Here is a 21,085-nt window from a genome sequence, read left to right on the forward strand (position 1 = left end):
AGACTTCTAGCTTGGGAAAGTATGGTTGGCGTGAGCCAAGTATGGGTATCCTCAAGTGTCAAAGAATCCATTTCAATTGCCAAAGATGAAATGAGAAATCCAAAGAAGAGCAACTTTATGAATGACATGTGGCACAAGATGCATAAGGTGTCTCTCACATGTATAACATGGTCCTTGAGATTCTCGAAGTGTATGATGAAAGCATCAAGACATACAACAACCATTGTGCCAACAAGATGTGTCAAGATATGTTGCATAAGAAGCAAAAGAGGTGACGAGGCATTGGTCCAAACCGGAAGCTCGACAAGACAAGCCGAAAACACACGAGGGCGAAGGCGTTTGGGAACATACCCTTTGGCGTGAATCCCATGGGTTGGATCATGTATCTCGTCCGTGTTGGGGTAGCTCTCAATTGCGCGTTTCGTGAGCTCATGCTCCGTAGCGGTGGAAGTTGTCATTCGTGTACCTATACACACAAAAGAGAAAACAAAAAGCGTGTGTGCATGGTAGAGGAACACATCATCCATCATGATGTTCCATGTCTTGTGCACATCACCATTAGTGTCAATCAAGATAGTATGAAATGCATGGCGATGGTGCATATGGCAAGAAGGTGCATTCATGGCATGTGGTAACTCATGATCATCAAAAATTGAGAAGGCTATGGGGGCCATCTCATGGACAATGAAATAAGCATTCTTGCATACCAAGCATAAGAAAGAGCAATTGTTCACAATCTTGGATGCAACGATCATGGAGTAGTGCAAACATTTTGGGCAAAGCATGTGGAAGCTAATAGCATCATTGTCATTATCATTGCAAGCAATACATGGTAAAGAGCAAGTGGTCGACATATTGCAAGCAATGGTGGAAAAATTGAAGCTCTCATAGCATGGCATGGTCATGGTATCACAAGAACTCACTTCCACATGATCAACAATGTTATCAAGCAAAGCATCACATGGGAAAGTGAAAGTAGCATGTGAAGTAGCAAATGGATCATCGAGATCATGCATGCACTCATAAGTCATCATGTCCACTAGTGGGATCATGGCATCATCAACACCTATGTTGTTACCTTTGTAGGCCGACTCATTTGAGGTAGGTGTTGTGGAAGTAGGAGGATCCATGTGGTCGACATGTCCATCTTGGAGCAAGCATGGTGAGATATCATCATCTTCATGCACCATGTACATCGTCTCCATGAGCGGGAACTCGTCCTCCGTGGAACCTAGTGCAACATAAGAAGACACAAACGAGGGAGAGGTTAATGTGTTAGCAAATGCGATGTCCTCCATGGACCTATCATCTACCTCTCTCAACTCACTTTGTGTATCACTCATGTCCTCCAAATGGAAGCACTCAAACTCGCATATGGGGTGGAAGTCACTCAACTCACTATCAATCTCACTCAAGTGGGCTAAGTGGCTCTCATCCTCACATGGGATTGGTACCAACTCATCAATGAAGCATAGGGGAGTAGGCTCGACTTTCTCATCTCCATGCGCCTCCTTGGTTGAAGGGAAATTCGCATGCTCAACCATCTCAACTCCATGCGCCTCCGTAGGTGAAGGGAGAATCCCATGCTCACCATGCTCAACTCCATCGCCTCCCAAGTCATCCTCAAGCGGTGGCGTCGTGGTGTAGTAGAGAGCTAGGCTCGGATCCACATCAACCTTGAGTTGACCTTGGCGATCTTCATCTTGAAGTGTGGGCGCGATAGGCATCTTGGAGACTTGTGCATTGAGCTCGTCGAAGTAGAGCTTCTTGGCGCTTGGCGTTGTGCATTGCCATGCCACGTGACCCTTTGCCTTGCACACCTCACATAGGAGATTGGGACATTCCCGTGGAGGGTGGCCTTGTTGCTTGCACTTGTAGCATCGGAGTCCATAGGCATGTGACGAGGTAGGGGCCATTGTGGTGGTGGCGCAAGAGGTAGAAGTCGCCTCATGAGGAAGGTATGCGCGATGTGCACTTGCCATCCTCGGAGTGGTAGACACCGTATGGTGGCGGTGGTCGTCTTCATGTCGAGGCTCTCGTCTTCGGGCATCATCACCATGGCTTGAGTGGTGTCGTCGAAGATCCGTGGAAGATGTTTGTCGATGGCGCTCAAGGAGTGGCTTGTGTCGGTGAAGATCACGTGGTGACATGTGTCGATGGGATCCATGAGATGGTGGTGGTCGACGACGATCATGTGATGGTATGTGTCGATGACGATCCTCAACATGCCTAGATGATGGCTCATGTGGCTTGGCATGTCGCTTGTGGCGCCTTGTGGAGCTTGGAGAAGAGTGTCGACGACGATCATGTTGGGGACGCTCTTGATGCTCCATATGATGTACTTGAGGTCGACGATCTTGTGCATAAGCACGCTCATGGTGGTGCCTTGTGGAGCTCGGAGTAGTGTGTCGATGACGCTCATGTTGAGGACGCTCTTGGTGAACCATATGATGGCGCCATCGTGGAGGTCCTCCATCTTCATATGTAGCTCCCTTGGCCAAGTATGGATACGAGGGCGCATCGTCTTTGCTCCGTGTGGAGACTAGGTGAGGCTCCGCCATGGTGTCGATGTCGAAGTCGTGGCGTTGCTCCACCATGTCGTCCATGAGTAGTGAGCTAGTGTCGATGTAGAGCTCGTCGATGTCGTCCTCGGGGTGGTGCTCCACCATGTCGTCCATGTCGTCCTCGAGGTGGTGCTCCACCATGTCGTCCATGCATGAGGAGCCATTGTCGATGTAGAGCTCCTCGATGTCGGTCATGTCGGTGATGCTTGGGGAGCCATGGTCGTTGTTGAGCTCCTCGATGTCGGACATGCCGATGATGCTTGTGGAGCTAGAGTCGGTGTCGAGCTCCACATGTTCCTCCACATCCGCGGTGCTTGAGGAGGCATCCTCCTCGAAGTACTCCATGTACTCCTCCGTGTCGTCTCCGTCGCTATACATGTTAGCACGATGGTATCTATATGGTGTATGTTAGTGGAAGAACACTACCTCGCAATCTTACCGTGGTATGATAAGATCGGGGCGATCCAACAAGCCGAGGTCAAAATCAATTGTATCGGGTACACACACAAAGGCACACGCAAAAGCTAGCAAATATGGTGGTAGGTTAGGATGGTGGAAAGCCAAAAGCCAAAATCCGAAATCAAGTTTGTTGTTAAGAGTGGGTAAGCTCCAAAAATCAAATGTCCAAATGGTGATCACTATAAACACGGAAAGGATATGGAACGCACACACGAGATGAACGGGGTTAGTGCGACCAAGGATTGAGCGGAAAAGTGTAAGAACCCAAAAGCGAGGGTGCTCGGTGTCACACTAACACAAGAAGAGATCAAAGCTTTGGTTGCAACTTGAGAGACAACAAGATTCACACGCGGCCTCTCTTCTCTTTTCTCTCTTTTGCTTAAAAGCTTTTTACTCTTTTGTATACGGTGGCACTTGCACTCTTTTGTATATGTATGGTGGCACTTGCACTCTTTTGCTCTTTTTGTGTTTTGGCGGCTTTTTCTCGCACTATGTTAGCGTTAGCTCGCTTTTGCTATCTTGCCACACGAGTTTTTGCTTAGAAGCTTTACTCCACACGACACACACACCTCACAATCGGGGCCACGTGCAATGTCTCGCAATACTTGATAAGCAATGCTCGATAGGATAGGTCGCAAAAGGAAGAGGGGCTACAAGGTGGGGAGCAAGTTATACCTAGATGAATATGTTAGGCGGTGTCGGAACACACAACTTGCGATGATGGCGACGATGGTGTCGTAGTTGCGCCGGAGTCCGGGGTGCCGAAGGTGTCGCCGCGGTGTTGATGTAGACGCGGAAGCTTGTTGGACAAACCTTGCACTCCGAAACGGAAACCGAGCAAACTAAGTCAATGCCCGAAAATTTGGGTCACGACGAGCGATCGAAGGTGTCAAAATTGGAGTCAATATAAAAAGGGATAACTGTGAAAGTTTGGAGTCAAACGGGCGCCGGAAAGTTGTCAAAATTTGGGGCAAAAATGTGAGTCAGAATGGAGCGAAACTGAATCAGCGTGGACAGTCAGGGCCGGCACTGCCGCTGTGGTGTGGCCGGCACTGCCGGAGTGCGTCGGGCGGCACTGCCGGGATGTCTGGGCCGGCAGCTGCCGGCTCGGCGGCACCGCCGGGCGTGCGGCGCGGCACTGCCGGTAGACCAGGAGCAGGTGGCGTGGCGCGCGGGCGAGGAGCCAGGCGAGCGGCGGCGCAGCTTTGGGGCGGGCGTTGCTTGCTTGGGCCTGGCCTGGCGCCCGGGCTGCGGTGGCGGTTGGAGTTGGGCTTGGGCGCGCGTGGTGGCCTTCTCGGGCGAGCGAGGAGGAAGTGGGGCGGGCGCGCGCGGTGGTGCGGGCTGGGCCAAGGGCCGTGCGGCGGCGTTTGGCGCGTGCGGCGCCGTGTGGTGGCGGCCTTGGGCGATTGGAGCAAAGGCGGAGCGAGCTGCCAGGCGCGAGCGAGGTGAGCGGAGGAAGGAGGAGGCCAGCGGCGTGCGGGCAGGTCGGGCCGGCAGCAGCGGTGGGCCGGCAGTGCGGTGAAACGAGGCCGGCAAAGGCCGGTCGTGCACGAACAGGACGAACTGGGGACGAACTGCAGCGGAAATTGGGACAGAAATCGTCGATTTGCGGAGAAATAGGTGGAATTAGACAGCGAAATTTGGTGGAGATGTAGATCTACCAAAGGAACATCAAATCCATGGATCAAAACCACTCAAAACGCAACAAAATCACAGATCGACCAAAGGCAAATTAGGGCTATTTTTTGGGAAATTTTCTAGAAACGAAATTGGGTGGGTGGAGGGTCAAATCCGCGGAAACCAAAGGCTGCTGATACCATATGATGAGGTCTAAGACCCCGTGTGTGGCCCGATCTCGCGGTTGACCCGAAATCCAAAGGGGAAGGAGAGGGAGAGCGCGAAGAACACGATGAACACGAAGAACACGAGGAACTCACGCACGCACACCTACCCGATACAACCGATTACTTACCCCCGTGGCTCGATGGACCACGCCGATAGAATCTCCTACGGAAGAGACCGCGGTAGAATTCCGAGGAGAGAGACCGGTGTTGGAGAAGGAGATCGGAGAGGGAGAGAGAGTGCTCGCACTAGAATCTCACTCACAGATCTAGATCAACAACAAGGGTTGCCTTGATTACAGAGGGATGAAACCCTAGGGAGACAAAGCTCATATCCATGTTTAAGCTATCATCTTGTCTAACCCTAATTTGGGGAGAGGGATGAGCTATATATAGGCCCGGATCCGTCCAGGGGGTAAAAGGGGCATTACAATAAAGTATTGGTGACCATAGATGATAAATAGACGGTTGGGATGAAGTCAACTCGGAGGGGCCGCGGTGCCAGATCCGGGCAGCGATGCCGGCCTGGGTCTTCGAGGCGTCATCAAGAGTGGGGCCGGCAGCAGCGGCCCCGGCAGCAGCCGGGTGGTGAGCAGCCGGCAGCTGCCGGGCGTCCCGAGGCCGGCTGGCCGGTGGGGCAGTGGCAGCGTCGGGGAAGATGGGCCGGCAGTGCCGGGGTGCGCCCACCGGCAGTGCCGGCCAAGTGGGGGCGGCAGTGCCGGCCTTGTCGTGGCTGGCGGCTGGAGCCCTTCTCCTTCTTCTGCTTCTTCTTCCATCTTCCTTGCACCATGATGAATGGCTCCTCTTCCCTTCCCTCGCTTCCTTGCACCATGGGTGTTCCTCCTCTCCGGTTCCTCGATGATTCTTGTACCTAATGATATGTAGCACACCGATATGAGGTAGCATTCCATTCAAGGTATTGACGAGGTCGAGTATCGAGAGGAAGGAGTTCACCTTGTCGCGTGTAGCGTGGTTTAGGGTTGAAGGTCCACTTGGGGGACTCTTTGGCCATGGTGTAGCGTCGACGATAGGCGGGGTTGCACTTGATGGTCTTGGTGTAGCAACGTCGGTGACCGGGGCTACATCAAATGCCTTGCAGTAGAAGTAGTCGTAGAAGAGCTGGTCGTGGCCGCGTTCTCTTTTGCGGTCCAAGGCGGCTGCGCAACCCGGCAAGGACCCCCGGTACACGGGGATCTGCGGGACATTATGCTCGTGGATGATCAGTGCAGCCTCCGTGAGGAAGTCGTCGTCGGACTCCTCGTCTGACGACGTGTCGATGAAGTTCTTGAAGAAGTACTCGTCGTCGATGTCCATGATCTACAGATGAAATGGGACAAATTTTAGATCGCCCATTTCATCGAACATCTCGCATGCAGAGGCCATCCAATGCGTCCGTAGGGACCTGCAGGCAATGGTCGTCCCGGCCGACTTGCGGCCTGGAAACACGGTGCACGAGAGCTCACCTCTGGCGGCAACGGCGAAGCTGCCGACGGCGGGAGGTCTCGCAACGACGAGAGGACAACAGCGTCGGCGACGGCGTCCTCCGACTCTGCTACGAGGCCGCGAAAGCACAGCGCCAAAGCGCGGGGCCGCGTCCTATGCTTCCGCACCGCTTGTCGGCGTCTCGACGACGGTGGTCAGCGTCGACAGCGCTCCCAAATCGCCGGTCTTGGGGTGGCGGCGGAGCGGTGGGAGATATGTGCGAGGGGGTTGTGTTTTGGGAGGCAGACAGGCGGGCCAGGGGAGGACGCGAGCAGCCAGCGACCGGTGTCCGCGGCCACGCAAACGCAGCCTAGATTTGGGTCGGCTTTGGATCGTCCCGGACGCCGCGGCCATCCGTTTTAGGGATGGGTCCGCGCGCTGGGCCGGGTTTTTGTCCGATTCGACCCATCCGAACGCGTGGGCGCGGGATGGGTCGCCGCGTTGGAGATGCCCTAAGCTTAGGATATGTGAGGCGACTCTTTTGCGTTCGTGTGACACCCCAGCCCATCTGCGGGACGCAAAATTTGTGTCACGAATGCTTCTGCGCGAACGCGGTGCATGACAGCACCATGGGCCTACCTACCAGCGAGTGGGACGCCACCGCTTCGACCGTATCTGATACGGGGTGGCCTTTGGATACCTCCTCCTCAAGACCGACAAGCCCTCCACGTGGCCCAATGACACGAGCTCGGGCCAAGGCCATACACCAAGAGGTGAATTTGCTCCTTTCCACATATACATTGAACACCTCATATAATGCTACCTCATGCAAGTGCTATATGTGTCATCAGGTACCAAGCTCACCAAGGAACTGAAGAAGAAGAAGGAACGCTGCTAACGCCCCAAGGAACTGGAGAAGAAGAAGGAACGCTGCCAACGGAGAAGACAGCCCAGGGCCGGCACTGCCGCCACCACCAGGCCGGCACTGCCGCCTCGAGCACTCCGGCACTGCCGGCCGATCCAGCCCGGCACTGCCGGCCGGAGCACTCAGATCCGGCTGCTCAGAAGCTTGAGAACGCGGCAGACGCCTTCGATGCCAAGACGCCGGCACTGCCGCCCCTGGACCACCGGCACTGCCGGCCACCCTCAAGTCAACGACATCTGAGCCGTCCATTTGAATCCTGTGGCTGTATACTTTTCGCAAATGACTAAGTTACCCCTCCACGGATCTGGGCTATATATATGCTTGTGCCAGCCATGAATTAGGGTTAGAATTAGAACCAAGAAGAACTTGAGCTTTGCTCTTACCCCTTGAGGGAAACCCTAGATCCTAGATCTTGTATCACTCGATCTCCTTACCGAATCCTTGTGATTTCTTTGGTGACTTCTACTGGTTGTTGATCTTTTGCTTGCACTTCTAATGTTTGGTCTTTTGCTTGCACTTCCATCAACCTTCCGGTCTTTTCACCCCTCTAGATCTCTCGGGTTCGATTCGTCGATCTCTTTGCGGGACTTCTACCGGAAGGTCTTTTCCTGCAACCTCTATCGAGTTGGTGGTTCGGGCCAACGAGGACAAACCGATTTGTGTGTGTGAGTGAGTTTGTATCCCGCGAATTCCCTCCGTGTTCTTCGTGTTCTTCATGTTCTTCGCGTTCTTCCCCCTCCCCCACGAAATCCACCCAAATCCGTGAAGATCGCGCACACCCTTGGGCTTAGCCCTTATCATATGGTATCAAGAGCTCCTTGGTTGCCACGGATTTGACCCCCACACCCCCAAATTTTTTTCTTGAGAAATTTTTTGAAAATCCCAAAAATAGCCCTAAATTGGCCTTGGTTGGATCTGACAAATTGTTGAGTTTTTGGTGGTTTTTGTCCAATAGAAACTTGTCCTTGGTGTTGATCTACAATTCCCCCAACTTTTACCACCGGATTGTGCCAATTTTCCCACGAAATCAAAGATTTTCGGGTCAGTTTTCCGCCAAATCGACGAACAGCCGCGACCAGGCCGGCACTGCCGCCAGGAAGGACCGGCAGGACCAAGATCGTCCCGGCGAGGCCGGCACCGCCGCCCCCTGCACGCAAGATCGCCGCTGGCCCCGAATTTTTCACAGCTCCCTTCGTTTTCGTTTTGGCACTTCCAATTTGTGTTTGGACTTCGGTTTGAGTGCCATTTCAGCTACCACAAGCTTCCGCAACATCGACAACAAAAGAAGCGTGACATACTTACATAGTAGTATCCTTACATAGTGAGAAAAAGAAAGAAAATACAAAAAGAAAAAGAGTGCGAGTCACCTATACACAAAAGAGTCCAAAGCTTATAAGCAAAAAAGAGAAAAGAGAAGAGAGGAGTCTTGCGCAAATCTTGTTGCTTCTCAATTTTGCAACCAAGCCACGGTCTCTCTTGTGTTACCGTGACACCGAGCTAGTAGTCTTCGTTAGGACCAATTTTGTTCGTGCTCATAAGTTGCGCTAACCCCATTTTGTCCCACGTGTGTGTTCCACCTTGTGTATGCCTTTTGTGATCACCGCTTTTGACTTATGACTTTTGGATCTTACCCACTCTTAACAATAGACTTCTTGTTTGGTTCTTCCATTTGGCTTTCCACGTCCATACCTACCACCATATAGAGTTTTTGGTTTTGTGTGTGTGCATACATATCGGTTGTCCTCCGACTTGAAACACCTTTTCCATTTTGGTTTGCAAGTTTTGACACTTGTGGTAGTTTTTCCTAACCACCCACCACATAGTTCTTGTTTTAGTTGTAACCATGTCTAGTGGAGAAGGGGACCAACTACCGATGACGCGTCACCAACATTGGATAGCTACTCAAGCCGTCCACTTCAAGCTCAATGAACTAGAAGAAATGATGGAAGATACCGCCCTACGCTATGAAGAAAGAGCTCAAGTGCAAAGGAGAGACCTCAATAACCAAGTTCAAGACCTTCATGAGAAGATTGAAGCTCAAGGCCAAGAGTTGAAAGCAACACTTGCCACGCAAAGTCAAGAAACAAGAGAGATGAAGACGGCGTTGGACCATATCCTTCATACACTCAACCGGCAAGACAATAGGAGACACCACTCAAGGTCTTCACGCTCTCAAAGTTCAAGATCACAAGCTTCTACACCGTCTCATCATGATTCCAATCAAGACCCACACCACCATAATGTGGATGCTCAAGTGCTTCAACAACAAGCTCAAGAAGTGGAGCAAGCACGACTTCGACTTGTCCAAGAACGTCAACGCCTTGAATAAGAGAGCCTTCAACAAGAGACCCTCCAAGCTCAATTCCAACAAGAGCAAGAACGCCTACGACATTATCAAGAGCTAGTTCGTGCAAGAGAACAAGAGCGTGTCCGCAATGAACAACAAGCACTTGAAAAACAAGAACGGCAACAACAAGCACAAGAAGCTCAAGATAGAAGGCAACGCATTCATGAAGAGGAACAAAGGCAAGCGCATCAAGAGCGCCAAATCATCAATGTTGTTCAACCTCAAAGAGATGGGGCACCACGCCCTCCACGCCAAGACAATCGCCGCCATCATGATGATAGACCTCATTGTAGGAGACCACCTCCCCGGGAGAGAAATGAGGAATCAAGTCATCACCAAGCATCAAGTGAAGAAAGTGTGATGCCTCGACACCTCCGCAACAATGATGATCAAGATCAAGGTCATGGAAGACCACCTCCTCGTCAACAACGTCAAGAACATGATGAACAAAGACCACCTCCTAGACGCAATGACCGCAATGAGGAAGAAATCTTTGGGAAGCTAAAGTTCACCATGCCCAAGTTCCAAGGATAGGAAGACCCCGATGCAAACTTGTCGTGGGTACTCAAGGTTGACAAGATATTCCGCATCCACAACTTCTCCGAAGCAAAGAAGGTGGCCATGGCATCACTTGAGTTTGAAGGATATGCAAATGTTTGGTGGGAAGAAGTCAACAAGAAGCGTGAAAAAGAAGACTTGGAGCCATGCACAAACGCTTTGTGCCCACCCACCAGAAACGTGACCTCTTCAACAAGCTCACTCAACTCAAGCAAAGCTTCAAGTCCGTTGAGGAGTATTACAAGGAGATGCACATGACCATGATGAGTGCCAATGTAGATGATCGAGAAGAGCAAACTATGGCAAGATTCTTGAATGGATTGAACATTCCCGTCAAGAGGATAGTGGAATTCTTACCTTACACCAACATGGTTGAGTTACTTCATCAAGCTACAAGGGCCGAGCGCCAAGTGCGAGAAGACTTAGCAAGTGCAAAAACAAAAACCTTCTTCGCCGCAAGAAATGCAACAAACACCTCCTCAAGCATCAAAAATACAAGTGTTATTGCATCCAAGGATCCTCCCAAGCAAACAAGAAGTGCCATCAAGACAACAAGTTTCAAGCCGGATCCATCAACTATGTCCTCCAAAGCTTCCACGGAATCTAGTAACATCACTTGCTTCAAGTGTGGTTCTCAAGGACATAAATCCTTCGAATGCAAGAACACAAGAGTTATGATAACTAGGGATGATGGAGATGTGGAGTACTTGAGTGAAGGTGAATATGAAGCTTTGGTACAAGCCGCAACCAATCATGAAGATGATGATTTGGAAGACCAAGAGCAAATCCTATGTGTGCATGATGCAAGCCCATCACTTGTGGTGACCAAAGTGTCGACAACCCATGCACTCCCCAATGAAGACCAAAGATGCAATATCTTCCAAACAAGAGCCGGAATCAATGGCAAGTCAATAAAGGTTATCATCGATGGAGGGAGTTGCCACAACCTTGCAAGCACCGAACTATGCTCCAAGCTCAACCTACCGCTACGGAAACACCCCATCCTTACCATGTCCAATGGCTAAGTGACAATGGAAATGTGAAGATACAACACACCGTCACAATATCCTTCAAGATTGGCGCCTATGAAGATACCGTTGATTGTGATGTCGTGCCCATGACGGTGTGCCACATGCTACTTGGTCACCCTTGGCAATATTGATGTAGCCCCGGTCACCGACGTCGCTACACCAAGACCAACAAGTCCCCCAAGTGGACCGATGACACGAGCCCGAGTCAAAGCGCTACATGATGAGGTGAACTCGCTCCTCACCACCCTTGATCTTGGTACACCTTTGGATGGATTGCTACCTCAGGCCGACGTGTTATGTGTCATTAGGTACAAGGAGCATCAAGGTCACCAAGAGGAGGATACGCCATGGTCAAAGGGAGGAGAGGAGCAGCTGGACAAGAAGATGGACACGAAGATGGACATGGAGTCGGACAGAAGTCGCCCGAAGAGCGCACGGACGAGACGACGGACGGCCGGTCCAGAACCCGGTCAGACCGGCCCTCGACCGGATCACCCGGTCCACAGCTGGTCGACCGGCCTCTCGACCGGCCGCCCGGTCAGAAACCGGATTCGCGCTCGTGACATCCGGCGCCATCCAGGGGACTTGCAGCCTCGTCCGGTCTCCGCCGGTCACAGTTCCCGGTCTGAAACCGGCCTGCCCGGTCACAGCCCGGCTCGACCGCCCCCGACCGCCCGCACGACTTAAGTTATATTTTCGGCCCGAACTTACCTTTTCGGCCTGTGACGCCTTGTAAGACTATATAAGCACCCCAAGCACCCCCTTAGCTCTTTAGACTTGTTTTGAACTCAAACCTACCTTTGAGCTTAGTCTCCCTTGGGTATCATCCCTCTGTAATCAAGGCACCTTAGTTGTTGACTTTGAACTTGTTGAGTGAGATTCTAGTACAAGATACTCTCTCTCCCTCACCAAGTTCTTCCTCTCCAACTCCAATCTCTCCCCGGGGAATTCTACCGCGTGTCTCTTCCTCGGAGATTCTATTGGCGTGGTCCATCGAGCCACGGAGGTAAGCATCGGGTGTATCGGGTTGTGTGCGTGCGTGAGTCTCGGAGTTCCTCGTGTTCATCACGTTCTTCGTGTTCCTCGCGTTTTCCCATCTTCCCCCTTGGTTTTGAAGTCAATCCGCGAGATCGGGCCACACACGGGGTCTTAGACCTCATCATATGGTATCAGCAGCTCTTGGTTACCGCGGATTTGACCTCCCACCCACCCGATTTCGTTCCTAGAAAATTTTCCAAAAAATAGCCCCAAAGTGCCTCTTGACCGATCTGTGATTTGGTTGCGTTTTGAGTGGTTTTGGTCCGTGGATCTGGTGTTGTTGTGCTTGATCTACTATTTCCCCAACTTTTAGCCTCCAATTCCATCGTTTCCCTTCGATTTGGTCGATTTGGCTTGGTTTTCGTGAAGAACAGGAGAGAGAAATCATGCGATCCGGTTGAGCACCGGTCAACCAGGCTACAGACCGGCCGGTCCGGTCCAGAATCCGGTCGACCGGCCATACAACCGGCCGGGCCGGTCCAGCAGCCGGTCCAACCGGTTACATCGGCGCAGCAACGCCCGCTCCTTCGACCTCGTCTTCCGGCGATCTCCACCACCACCACCACCACCACCATCATCGCAGGTATAACTTGCAGCTTTCACCTTGTAACCCCTTTTCCTTTTGCGATCTACCCCATCGAGCATTGCTTGTCTAGTGTTGCGAGACATTGCACGTGGCCCCGCATAGTGAGGTGTGTGTGTCGCGTTGAGTAAGGCACCCAAGCAAACACTCGTGTGGCAAGATAGCAAAAGCGAGGCTAACGCTAACATAGTGCGTGAAAAAGCCCCAAAAACACAAAAAGAGTGCGAGTAGCACCATACATCCATACATCCATACATCCATACCCCATACATACAAAGTGTCCACGTGCCACCAAAGATACAAACGAGTGCAAGTGCCGCCATATACAAAAGAGAAAAAGTTTTTAAGCAAAGAGAGATAGGAGAAGAGAGGCCACGTGTGAATCTTGTTGTCTCTTCCTTTGCAACCAAAGCTTTGGCTCTCCTTGTGTTAGTGTGACACCGAGCACTTATACATACACTTTTCCGCTCACTTTTGGTTGCACTAACCCCGCTTATCTCGTGTGTGTGTTCCACAACTTTTTCCGTGTTTATAGTGATCTTCACATTGACATTTGGATTTTTGGTCCTTACCCACTTTTAACAACATACTCGATCTTGGATTTGTCTTTTGGCTTTCCACAACACTCGCCTAACACCATATTTGCTAGCTTTTGCGTGTGTTCCCGATACATTTGATCTTGCTTTCAGTTTGGTGGATTGCCTCAATACTATCTTACCTTGGTAAGAGTGCGAGGTAGTCTCCTTCCACTAACATACACAACATAGTTCTTGTCTTTCCATCATGGATAGGAACGGAGATACCAATAGGGATGAAGAGATCCTCCGCAACACCGAGAGGTTGGCTACTCAACACAACCTATGGACGCAACGACAAGAGTTCAAGGAGCAACTCTCCCTCTTCGAGACGCGCATCGATGAGCAATACGATGAAGTGGCTCACAACTTCTCCACCGTGAACCACGACTTGGCCCTTCTTCGTGAAGCTACGGACAACTTGAATGGCCAAATGGCGGCCAATGATGCCAACATGGAGCGGCGCATGGATAGCCTCGAGCGCGCCATCACCAACTTGGGTCGCCATCGTCGACACCGCTCTACTTCCTCTTCATCAAGCTCTTCCTCAAGGCATGAAGACCATTACTGATGTAGCCCCGGTCACCGACGTCGCTACACCAAGACCAACAAGTCCCCCAAGTGGACCGATGACACGAGCCCGAGTCAAAGCACTCCATGATGAGGTGAACTCGCTCCTCACCACCCTTGATCTTGGTACCCCTTTGGATGGATTGCTACCTCATGCCGACGTGCTATGTGTCATTTGGTACAAGGCGCATCAAGACCCCGGTGAGGAGGACAAGCCAAGGTCAAGGGAGGGAGAGAAGCATCTGGACATGGAGATGATCGTGAAGCCGAAGCCGACGTCGCCCGAAGCGCTCCAAGGAAGAGACGGACGCTGGCCGGTCCAGGACCCGGTCAGACCGGACCTACAACCGGACGCCCCGGTAATAGGCCCGGTCGACCGGGCGCAAACCGGGCCAGCTCCCTCGTACCGGACGACGACCGGACCCAGGACCGGAAACTTCGCAGTTTCCCGGTTTGCGCCCGGTCGACCGGACCCATGACCGGACAGCCCGGTCCCAGGCCCGGTCAGACCGGACCCAAACCGGACCTGACGAGGATGCCCCACCAAACTGCCTTGACTTATCCATTTGCGTACCTGTTCGCCCTTGCTGGCCATGTGTGCCTATATAAGTAGCTGGAACCCCTCATTAGCTCTTTAGACTTGTTTTGAACTCAAACCTAAATTTGAGCTTAGTCTCCCTTGGGTATCATCCCTCTGTAATCAAGGCACCTTGGTTGTTGATTTGGAACTTGTTGAGTGAGATTCTAGTACAAGATACTCTCTCTCCCTCACCAAGCTCTTCTTCTCCAATCCCAATCTCTCCCCGGGGAATTCTACCGCGTGTCTCTTCCTCGGAGATTCTATTGGCGTGGTCCATCGAGCCACGGAGGTAAGCATCGGGTGTATCGGGGTGTGTGTGTGCGTGAGTCTCGGAGTTCCTCGTGTTCATCGCCGTGTTCTTCGGGTTCCTCGCGTTTTCCCATCTTCCCCCTTGGTTTCGAAGTCAATCCGCGAGATCGGGCCACACACGGGGTCTTAGACCTCATCATATGGTATCAGCAGCTCTTGGTTACCGCGGATTTGACATCCCACCCACCAGATTTCGTCCCTAGAAATTTTTTCAAAAATAGCACTAAATCGCCTCTTGACCGATCTGTGATTTGGTTGCGTTTTGAGTGGTTTTGGTCCGTGGATCTGGTGTTGTTGTGCTTGATCTACTATTTCCCCAACTTTTAGCCTCCAATTCCATCGTTTCCCTTCGATTTGGTCGATTTGGCTTGGTTTTCGTGAAGAACAGGAGAGAGAAAGCTTCATCCCGCGAAACCCGGTTTCGGCCCCGGTCAACCGGGCCACAGACCGGACGGGCCAGCACAAAACCCGGTCGACCGGGCGGCAACCGGACAGGCCGGTCCAGGAGCCGGTCCAACCGGACCCCAGACCGGACGCCTCCTCGCGTCCTCCTTCGACCTCGACTTCCGGCGATCTCCACCACCACCACCACCAACACCATCATCGCAGGTATAACTTGCAGGTCACCTTGTAACCCCTCTTCCTTTTGCGATCTATCCCATCGAGCATTGCTTGTTTAGTGTTGCGAGACATTGCACGTGGCCCCGCATTGTGAGGTGTGTGTGTCGCGTTGAGTAAGGCACCCAAGCAAACACTCGTGTGGCAAGATAGCAAAAGCGAGGCTAACGCTAACATAGTGCGTCAAAAAGCCCCAAAAACACAAAAAGAGTGCGAGTAGCACCATACATCCATACATCCATACATCCATACGCCCATACATACAAAGTGTCCACGTGCCACCAAAGATACAAACGAGTGCAAGTGCCGCCATATACAAAAGAGAAAAAGCTTTTAAGCAAAGAGAGATAGGAGAAGAGAGGCCACGTGTGAATCTTGTTGTCTCTTCCTTTGCAACCAAAGCTTTGGCTCTCCTTGTGTTAGTGTGACACCGAGCACTTATACATACACTTTTCCGCTCACTTTTGGTTGCACTAACCCCACTTATCTCGTGTGTGTGTTCCACAACTTTTTCCGTGTTTATAGTGATCTTCACATTGACATTTGGATTTTTGGACTTTACCCACTTTTAACAACATACTCGATCTTGGATTTGTCTTTTGGCTTTCCACAACACTCGCCTAACACCATATTTGCTAGCTTTTGCGTGTGGTTTTGCGTGTGTCCCCGATACACTTGATCTTGCTTTCGGTTTGGTGGATTGCCTCAATACTATCTTACCTTGGTAAGAGTGCGAGGTAGTCTCCTTCCACTAACATACACAACATAGTTCTTGTCTTTCCATCATGGATAGGAACGGAGATACCAATAGGGATGAAGACATCCTCCGCAACACCGAGAGGTTGGCTACTCAACACAACCTATGGACGCAACGACAAGAGTTCAAGGAGCAACTCTCACTCTTCGAGACCCGCATCGATGAGCAATACGAAGAGGTGGCTCACAACTTCTCCACCGTGAACCAAGATTTGGCTCTTCTTCGTGAAGCGACGGACAACTTGAATGGCCAAATGGCGGCCAATGATGCCAACATGGAGCGGCGCATGGATAGCCTCGAGCGCGCCATCACCAACTTGGGTCGTCATCGTCGACACCGATCTACGTCCTCTTCATCAAGCTCTTCCTCAAGGCATGAAGACCATTACTCTCATGGTGGCCTTTCGTCCCCAAGCTCTTCTTCAAGGCGTGAAGACCATCATCGACCTCATCGCTCACATGCTCGTCATGAAGACTCCCGCTCCAACTCTAGGTGTGGAGAAATACATCGCCATGCTCGTCCACATGAGCGTCCTCCACAAGCTCAAGACCTTCAACAAGATCGTCACCAAGTGGATCGCCATGCTCACCATGGGCGTGATGGCCATCCCCAAGACCAAGACCCTCAAGATCCACCTCGGCGAGATCTTCGTCGCCACCCTCACCATGATCAACGTGGACGAGGAGAACTACACCATGATCAAGATGAGAGACCCAACATTGAGCATCGTCCTCAACTGCGACAAGATCTTCAACCACATCCTCACCGTGAACCAAGTGAAGCAAGTGTTCAACTCCACCGCCAACCCAATGCTATGGTTGGCCGTAGAAGACCTCCTATTCCACCTCTAGCCGCAAGAGTTGAAGGCGCCCTCCTCGTAGAAGAAACTTGGAGGATGAAGAGAACATGTATGGCAAGCTCAAGTTCAACATGCCCAAGTTCAAAGGTGAAGACGACGCCGAAGCATACCTCTCATGGGCACTCAAGGTGGACAAGATCTTCCGCATCCACAACTACTCCGGTGCCAAGAAAGTGGCTATGGCATCGCTCGAGTTTGAAGACTACGCCAACACTTGGTGGGAGCAAGTCCTCACTCTCCGAGAAGAAAAGGGTGAACCTCCAATTGACACTTGGGAAGATATGAAGAAGGAAATGCATGCTCGCTTTGTCCCAAAGCACTACATGAAAGACCTCTTCAACAAGCTCCAAAAGTTGAAGCAAGGCACCACAACCGTTGAGGAGTTCTACAAGGAGATGGAGCTCACTATGATGCGAGCCAACATCCAAGAGTCCGAGGAACAAACAATTGCTCGTTTCTTCAATGGCCTTACTTATCCTATTAAGAGGATTGTCGAGTTCCAACCCTACTCCAACATGGTTGAGCTAGTCCACCAAGCATCGAAGGCCGAGCGCCAAGTGATTGAGGACATCAAGTACTCCAAGGCCAAGTCCTATTTCTCCTCCAAGCTCGCTACATCGACTCCTCCTACTACATCAACTCCTTATGCTACAAGTGCCAAGGCCGACGCATCCTCTACACCTTCCAAGAAGCCGACTATCCAAAGTCGAATGAAGCAAACGGTCTCCTCCACCGCCTCCTCTAAGGCATCCACGGGACCCTCTAGTGTCACTTGCTTCAAGTGTGGCACCCAAGGTCACAAATCGTTTGAGTGCAAGAACACCAAGGTCATGATCACTATGGAGAATGGTGACATCGAGACTCTTGATGAGGATGAATATGAAGCCCTTGTGCAAGCCGCCGTGGCAAGTGAAGAAGCTTATGAGCAAGATAGTGGAGAAGATCCTCTCTTATGTGAGCATGACCCAAGTCCCTCACTTGTGGTCACAAGGGTGCTAACCACACAACCCCATGATATGGAAGAACAACGGTGCAACATCTTCCAAACCCGTGCCGGAATTGGTGGCAAGTCGATCAAGGTCATCATAGATGGTGGAAGTTGCCATAACCTTGCAAGCACCGAGTTGTGTGAAAAGCTCCACCTTACTCTCCGCAAGCATCCTCACCCCTACCATATCCAATGGTTGAGTGACAAGGGCAACGTCAAGATACAACATACCGTCACCGTCAACTTCAAGATCGGCCCTTATGAGGACACCGTCGACTGTGACGTGGTACCCATGACGGTGTGCCACATGTTGCTTGGCCGCCCTTGGCAATATGACAAGAAGGCTATACATGATGGACTCTCCAACACATACACCTTCAAGGTCAACGACAAGAAGTTCGAGTTGCGCCCGATGACTCCTAGCCAAATCATCGCGGATAATGCGAAGGCTTTAGCGAGGGCACAACTCCGCACCCACCATAGTGAGATGAGAGGTGAGGGAGCGACCCACCACAAAGATAGTGAGCGCCACAAGCCATATATGAGTGAGTCCAAGAGTGTCCTTCTAGCCACCAAGAGTGAGTGGAGAGAGCTACAAGAGAACCCATCCACCATATTGCACTATGTGCTCATATGCAAGGGACCCTCGTCGGAGACTAACGACTTAACCAACATTCCTCCGTCTTTGTTGTCTCTTTTGCAGGAATTTCAAGACGTCTTCCCGACGAGCTCCCTCATGGACTACCACCACTCCGCGGCATAGAACACCGCATCGACCTCATACCCGGCGCTCCGCTCCCAAACCGTGCCGCCTACCGCACCAACCCCGAAGAGACCAAGGAGATCAACCGCCAAATTCAAGATCTCCTCGCCAAAGGGTACGTCCGAGAAAGCCTTAGCCCTTGTGCGGTTCCCGTGATCCTTGTGCCTAAACCGGATGAGACGCAACGGATGTGTATGGATTGTCGCCCCATCAATGCCATTACCGTCCGTTACCGCCATCCCATTCCGCGTTTAGATGACATGCTAGATGAACTTAGTGGTGCCACGATTTTCTCTAAAGTCGATTTGCGTAGTGGTTACCATCAAATCCGCATGGCTATTGGTGATGAATGGAAAACGGCATTCAAGACCAAACTTGGTCTCTATGAATGGCTCGTTATGCCTTTCGGTCTTTCCAATGCACCATCTACTTTCATGCGCCTCATGAATCACATCTTGCGTCCTCTCATTGGCAAGAGCGTGGTTGTCTACTTCGATGATATTCTTATTTATAGCAAAAACCTCGAGGACCATGTGCAACATGTGAGAGAAGTCTTGTGCATCTTGCGCCATGAAAAGCTTTATGCTAACCTCCCCAAGTGCACATTTGCTCAAAACAAATTGGTTTTTCTTGGTTTTGTGGTTTCCGCTAATGGGATTGAAGTTGATTCTTCCAAGGTGGAGGCCATCCATAATTGGCCTACCCCTACAAATGTTGGCCAAGTCCGAAGCTTCCATGGACTTGCCGGGTTTTACCGCCGCTTTGTGAAAGATTTTAGCACCATTGCTTGCCCTTTGAATGAGCTTACCAAAAAGAATGTTCCGTTTGTTTGGGGCAAGGCCCAACAAAATGCTTTTGATGAGTTGAAGAAACGCCTTACCGAAGCTCCACTTCTTGTTCTTCCAAATTTTGCCAAAACTTTTGAGATTGAGTGTGATGCAAGTGGGCTTGGTATTGGTGGTGTTCTTATGCAAGAGGGCAAACCCGTGGCGTACTATAGTGAGAAGTTAGATGGCGCACGCCTCAACTATCCTATATATGACAAGGAGCTCTACGCTTTGGTTCGTGTTCTTGAAGTTTGGCAACACTATCTTTGGCCAAAAGAGTTTATCATTCATTCCGACCATGAGTCCTTGAAATATTTGAAAAGCCAACACAACTTGAACAAACGACATGCAAAATGGGTCGAGTTCATTGAGTCCTTCCCATATGTGATCAAATACAAGAAGGGCAAGGACAATGTTGTGGCGGACGCTCTTTCCCGCAAAAACACCCTTTTGCTAACTCGTTTGGATTTTCATGTTTTGGGACTTGAAGAGATCAAAGAACTCTATCCTTCCGATTCTTTCTTTGCTCCCATTTTTGAGAAGTGCTCCGTTGAGCGAGGAGTGGATGATTTCTATTTGCATGATGGCTATTTGTTCAAAGCTAACAAGATTTGCATTCCCGCGTCTTCGCTTCGAAAATTGCTTTTGAAAGAGTCTCATGGAGGAGGTCTTATGGGCCATTTTGGCCGTGACAAGACATATGCCATGCTCTCAACCCACTACTATTGGCCAAAGATGAAGCGAGATGTGGAGCGCCTTTGCCGTCGGTGCACAACATGCTTACAAGCTAAGTCTACCTCCAACCCTTATGGACTTTACATGCCATTGCCTATTCCTTATGCACCATGGACCGATATTAGCATGGATTTCGTTCTAGGCTTGCCTCGCACTAAGCATGGTCATGATTCCATATTTGTTGTAGTGGATAGATTCTCTAAGATGGCTCATTTCATACCTTGCCATAAGAGCGACGATGCTTCACACATTGCTTCATTGTTTTTCAGGGAAATCGTTCGCCTACATGGAGTACCGCAAAGCATTGTGTCGGATCGAGACGTCAAGTTCATGAGTTATCTTTGGAAGTCACTCATGGCGAAGTTTGGAGTCAAGCTCTTGTTCTCATCATCATCGCACCCGCAAACGGATGGCCAAACGGAAGTGGTCAATCGAAGCCTCTCCACCCTCCTACGAATCCTCGTGAAGAAAAACTTGAAGTCATGGGAGGAGTGCCTTCCTCACGCCGAGTTCGCCTACAACCGCGCCAAGCACAAGACTACATCAAGGAGCCCCTTCATGGTCGTCTACGGCTTCGAACCTTACACGGCACTCGACATACTTCCGCTTCCCCTCCACGAGCGCATCAACATGGACTTCGACAAGCGCGCCGCCGCCGTCAAGAAACTACATGAAGAGACAAGGGCAACCATACAAGCACATGTTCTTCGTCAAGCCAACCACATCAACGCCAAGA

This window comes from Lolium perenne, chromosome 3, assembly GCF_019359855.2.
Source record: "Lolium perenne isolate Kyuss_39 chromosome 3, Kyuss_2.0, whole genome shotgun sequence".
NCBI lineage: Eukaryota > Viridiplantae > Streptophyta > Magnoliopsida > Poales > Poaceae > Lolium > Lolium perenne.